The sequence below is a fragment of the Siphateles boraxobius genome, unplaced genomic scaffold (genome assembly GCF_051911475.1).
Source record: "Siphateles boraxobius isolate OS27281-9 unplaced genomic scaffold, OSU_SipBor_1 8, whole genome shotgun sequence".
Taxonomy (NCBI): Eukaryota; Metazoa; Chordata; class Actinopteri; order Cypriniformes; family Leuciscidae; genus Siphateles; species Siphateles boraxobius.
In genome coordinates, this window is record NW_027509208.1 from 615903 (window position 1) to 621926 (window position 6024).

General features: G+C 36.4%; 1 protein-coding gene across 1 annotated transcript in view; it reads right to left on the reverse strand.

The window, feature by feature from the left end:
* LOC143729596 (uncharacterized) overlaps positions 1 to 6024 on the reverse strand; it is a 700608-nt gene that overhangs the window by 56839 nt on the left and 637745 nt on the right. The gene's annotated exons all lie outside the window — the stretch shown is intronic.

Sequence of the window (6024 nt, forward strand, 5' to 3'; positions counted from 1 at the left end):
GCTTCAATTCAATTATTCGGATCATTTAACTTAAAAGTAACAAACAGAATAAGAAAAAAATGACATCTCTTGTATTAATGTAATAGGTAGCGTGTGGTGGACTTCTGAAATGAGTAAATTCCCTTTCCAGTTTCATTTGATGTAAATGAAAGGCATTAAAAACATTACATGATTAATAAAATGTATGCTTACTTGCAACTATACCATTATATTTATAACATAATTTACATTAACACTATTTATTAAAATCAAATCACACCAGTGTCATCAATTGTATGTAAATTAGTTTCACCTGTATTCACTGTTATCTCCCTCACATTCATGCTATGCTTTTTGGACCTCTAAACCCATCGTGTAGATGTTAAACAGAGGTTCTGGTTTTATTCAGGTTGTCACAGAAGGGCCTTTCACTGAGACTATTAATTGTTAGCTTGCTGTCTGGGTTTATAGTCTGTTAAGGTTTATGTGTAATTTACAGTTCCCTGAGCACTGGCTAAAAATGAAAGTTATGCTGTACAGGATGTCTACAATGTCTGGCCATGTTGTTAGAACATACATCATGACCTTACAGGTGGCTTCATGAGGTGCGCTGTTTGCCCCTTTTGACGCAATTAAAAAGACCATTTGCAAAGTGAAAATGAACCAGTAATACAGCAGTACTGTGAGAACCTTTCCTGGAACATTAGTTTTCAACAGCTGTGCAAGGAAAATACTCTAGATAATGTTCACCATGTCCTCCATCACAAAGTCATACCGTAGCAAACCAGCTCTCAGTCAAGATTCATGTCTAACAGGCCCTGTCCTACAACTGTGAAGCTCATCATTTGCTTCTTAACTTGCCTTCCTCTCAACTCATGGTCTCATGCATGTTCTCACATTCTTGAAACCACTAACTTGCATAGTGAAAATGTCAAGCAAGAGCGTCTATCATTTCCAAGGACATATATCCAATAAAATATCCGCAGATCTGCGCTGATGTCAAGTCAGAGCTCTGCTGTTTTTGATTAGCCTAATACCAGTGCGATGCGTCTAAGTTTGGGGGGAAAAAGAGAAATTTTAAGATTTTGGATGATATTTTGATCTTTTTTCCAGGCAATGACGAGAACGCCACATTAGCAACATTTTCCCACAGTGTAGTATTATTGTTTATTGCAAAACACTGATGCACGTTCAAAAGTTTGGAGTTGGTAAGATTTTTTTATGTTTTTGGAAGAAGTCTTTTATGTTCACCAAGGCTGTGTTAATTTGTTAAATAATAGTAAAAAGAGTTTGAGAAATACTGTTGCAGTTTAAAATGACTATTTTTTTTCAGTTATTTTAATGTATTTTAAAATGTTAATTTTTTTATTTTTATGCAAAGCTGAATTTTCAGCATCATTACGCCTGTCTTCAGTTTCACAAGATCCATTCCAATATGCTGATTTGCTGCTCAAGAAACATTTCTTATTATTATCAATATGAAAAATAGTAGTGCTGCTAAATATTTTAGTGGAAACCATGATACGTTTTTTTCAGGATTATTCTTTGATAAATAAAATTCATTTATTTGAAACAGAAATCTTCTTGTAATATTATATTAAAAAAAAATCTTTACTGCCACTTTTGATCAATTTAATGCGTCCTTGCTAAATAAAAGCATTCATTTCTTTAAATAAAAACGTGTTGTTTAGAAGCTGGCTTATTTTGCACAATAACTCCCTATAAACTATTTAGATTTTCCATCACAACAACATCATTTAACTTGCGCCCTGAAGTAATGGTTTAAAATTAGCTCTGACTTAAACGCACTCTGGCGGCTGTCTAGACGTTTTTTGACATAATCTGTTTGTAGAGCTTTTATAATTTTTTGTTGCGTAATGCAGTTGCTTGTTTAAAACTGAACCTAACCCTGTCCTAACGTCATACCATTAAAAATATCAAACACAAGTTCGGTCCCAAAATTAATTTCCATGCAATAATTATGTCACAAGTCATAACATTCAGGGGAGTTTTCCATAGGGTCAGTTATTTAACCTCACAAACTTGTTTTTTTTATAGCCTTTAGCACAAAATCTTTAATATTTCTTTTAATCTCCCTTCAACATTACCTTTGTTGCGACAGACAATTTATGAAACATCTAAGTGAGAAAATGCTTGCGTGAAATGAATTCAGCATGGAAGAAAATGAAATTGGCCTCAGTCCGTGGCTTAACATCTGGCGCAGTTTACTCTGGCAAGTCATGTGTTATTCAGGAGAGGGAAAACATGACACCCTCTAGCTTTCCATTTTTTCCCGATTTTAAACTTAAACCACAAGAAATATGTATCTACTGTACATTGCTTTCATATATCGCTCTTTTTGACAGAAGAGGTAGACATGTTTCTCACGGCCCATGACTTCCGGAGTGAATTCTGTCATTGTTTCGATCCAGTTTTCTTTGCTGTAGAGCAGCAAAGGAGGTCAGGGTTTGACACTGGGACATACATTAATGTGTTATTAAATTGGATTGAAGTTTGAGGTCTGTTTTTGACAACAGAGAAGTGTCAAATAGCATTTGACTGCGTTTTGATGATTAATGTAAACTTTGAACATTATTACTTCGCCTGGGTTATTACATTTGGCAGCTTTGATGGATGGTGTAAGGACACGTCTTGGAAAGTTCGAATATTGAGCTGTTTGCATTGAATAATTATGTAACGTTTTGGTTTGTGAGAATCTCTGACCTGTTATTGAGATCATTATGTTTTCTTTGGCAAGAGGAAACTTCCTTGAAGTGTCGTGCACTTTTATAGAGGACGGGGCCTAAACCTTCAGGCCAGCTGCAGAGACTCTGGGCCACAGCACACAGGAGAGCTTAAGCTGATGAATGGGCAACACATTCTGCACGCCGTTTAATGTGCTGGGTGGTAGTGTTTCATTAACTTCCATTCGCAACCCAGGCTCATTAGAAAAACGTACCCGTGGCAACAGAACTGGCCCTCCGACTGAGCCTGGGTTCTCCCGAGGTTTTTTCCTCCTTTCTGTCACCTGATGAAGTTTTGGTTCCTTCCCACTGTTGCCTTTGGCTTTTGGCTTGCTTTATTCAACAATATTATTGATCTGCATTGATACTATTAGCCCTATATGTGAAGTGAAGTGAACTAAGCTGGACGATGACATCACTGTTTTCTCCAGAGCGGCTATATATATATATGTATATATATATATATAAAATGTACCTAAATTAATAACTTTTTACAAAACAAAAATTAACCATCACTGAACTTACTTAAAGGTGCATTGTGTAATATTTCTGAGGATCTATTGACAATATAAGATCCATAACTATGTTTTCAGTGGTGTATAAAGACCTTGCATAATGAACCGTTATGTTTTTATTAGCTTAGAATGAGACATTTATATCTCCATAACCGCGGGCGCCCCCTTCTATGGAGGTCGACATATTGTGTGGTCATGTTTTTAGCGTAGCCGACAGCGAACACACAGCGCTACAGAGCGCGTTTCCTCACTACCTGGAAAAAGAAGTTTTCAGTGGTGTATTAAGACCTTACTTAATGAACCGTTATATTTGTATTACCTTACAATAAGCAGTTTCTATCTACACACACCGCGGGTTCCCAATCATTGAAATGCGCCGACATGTTTCTACGGTGGCCCTAAACGGACAAGCGCGTTTCGTTACTATGTTGCTCTTCGTGCAAGGAAGCAAGCTTAGTTCAGCGAATAAAACACTGACACAATGATGAACAAGTAACAATAATATTCGCAATAACATATAGTTTTACTGAATAATTAAGTAAACATAATTTCTTAATTTATCCTTGTAAAGAAACCTCATTTCTGAACTGCTACTCTCTGCTGTCTCAGACGATAACATATTTTCCTGTCGGCCACCGTAACATTTGTTGCAATTCGTAACCTCACCACTAGATGCCGCTAAAAATCAAACACTGCACCTTTAAGCTGGACTCTGACGCTATTTTATTCGAGATCTGCTGTAAAGCCAAAACAAACTATGTTGCATTAGTTTCCTGTTATCACTGTAAAACTGCTTTGAAACCTGCATTGTAAAAAGCGCTATATAAATAAAGGTGAATTGACTTGACATTTCTGCGAAGTGATCGTTACGTCACACATGTTTCGCAACAGGTTCAAAGTAAAATGTCCAGCGAGTGGCACTAAAAGCGTGTTCAGTTTTAACTGAAACAAACTTTGATTGTTGTACGTATCACAGCTGTTCTGAATTGAAATATCCGGCGAGTGGCTATAAAAGGTTAATGCACCATTGTGTTTTAAAATAACATACACACCTACTAAACCTACCTGATAGTGTTAAGAAAAGCAATTGTGACATAAAACCGCAATTGCTAAAGCTACCATGCAATTTTAGCTTGTTTCTACAAATCTTTGAGCTTTTTTTTTGTTTATCGTGCCTCGTGATTCACGGGATTCATACGCCTCCAAGAGTGTGTATAAATGGGCGTGACGAAAGGTAGACGTGTGTGGTGAAAGGTCTTTATCATTGGTCGCGAAAGCTGTCTGTCAACGTGTGGTCATTTCTTTCAGCAAAACCACTAAGCTAGTGAGCTACTGTGCAAGTTATGAGAAAATGGAGTAGAAAGTAGCCTACTTTTTTACATGTTTAAACTATAAGTGAACAGGACAGCTAGTAACTACATAGCAACGACTAAATAACCACAGAGAACACACTAATAACTGCATAGCAATTATTCGATAACCCTAGCGACTGCACAGCAACAGCTTTGAAATCACATAGCAATGCCCAAGCAACCACTCCGATAACCCTAGCGACTGCACAGCAACTTAGCATTGGCCAAGCAACCGCTTAAAAACACCCAAGTAAGTGCATAGCAATAAACCATAATACCTTTGCAACTGCATCACAATGTACTAAAACACTCAGAACAGCTTAGCAACTATTTCCCAAAATACCATATCATCATGGCACCAAGTTTGGCAAGCATCACTCACTTTTTATCAATATTTGTTATTTATAATTCATAATATTTTCAATATTCAAATGCCCCCGAGCATGACATCATATCCACTTGCCTAATCATTGCTGGGTCCTTTAGGGGTAGACATCTTGCTTTAATATTTATTTGGCTCCCACAAGTCACAAAATACACAGGCAACCAAAATCTAGTTACACTGGAACTCATTAGAATATTTGAAGCTTAGCTGTTGCCATTGAGGTTTAACGATTCAGCTGGTTCACACACAGTTACTATTATGTTGTCATTCCCACAAGGAATCAATTTCCTTTGAAAAGCTGTTTGGTATTCAAGTTTTCTAAATTGAATTTTTTGATTATACCATAATCAGCAGGCTGTAGATGAAGGCTGAAGATCAATTCGCACAGTACTGAACTTGAGAAAGAAATAATGGGATTGAGGAATAAAAAGATTTCTTAAAGAAACAAAAGGGACTGGGAATTACTAGGAATTGGGGATCTAACACCACATTAAAATGTCAATCATCTAATGCTAATGGTTTGTTTCCTTATTACAACTAAGCCATAAGAGAAAGTAAAACTAAACTATAAAAAAAGAACTCATTGCAATAATGTACATCGAAAGATGAAACATAATGGTCATTCAGTGACATGCTTATCAGATTTCACGTTCTAACATTAGTGATGGGAGTAGACAGACTTTTGATCATGTAGATCTTATTTTAGCTTTGCACTTGCTTTTGATTTGCCCTCTTTGTCGAAGTGAGCCATATAACAATCCATCAAATGGAGCTGACATTTTCACTATGATGATGGTTTATTGTCACATGTGGAAACTGTTTAAGCTTGCTAATAGTCCGATATCACAGAGGCTTCTCATGACCATGTGCAACACCATGCAGCTGACCTGACACAAGCTGTTTTAATATCCCATAAATACTGCAGTTTGGTATATTGATTGTGAAATAAAAACACATTATTTTGATGCTTTACATTTACTTAAAGCGAAAACGTCCAGTTAGGTATTCTATGTTTCAGGAATTATTTATTTTGGTTGTATAAAACAAAG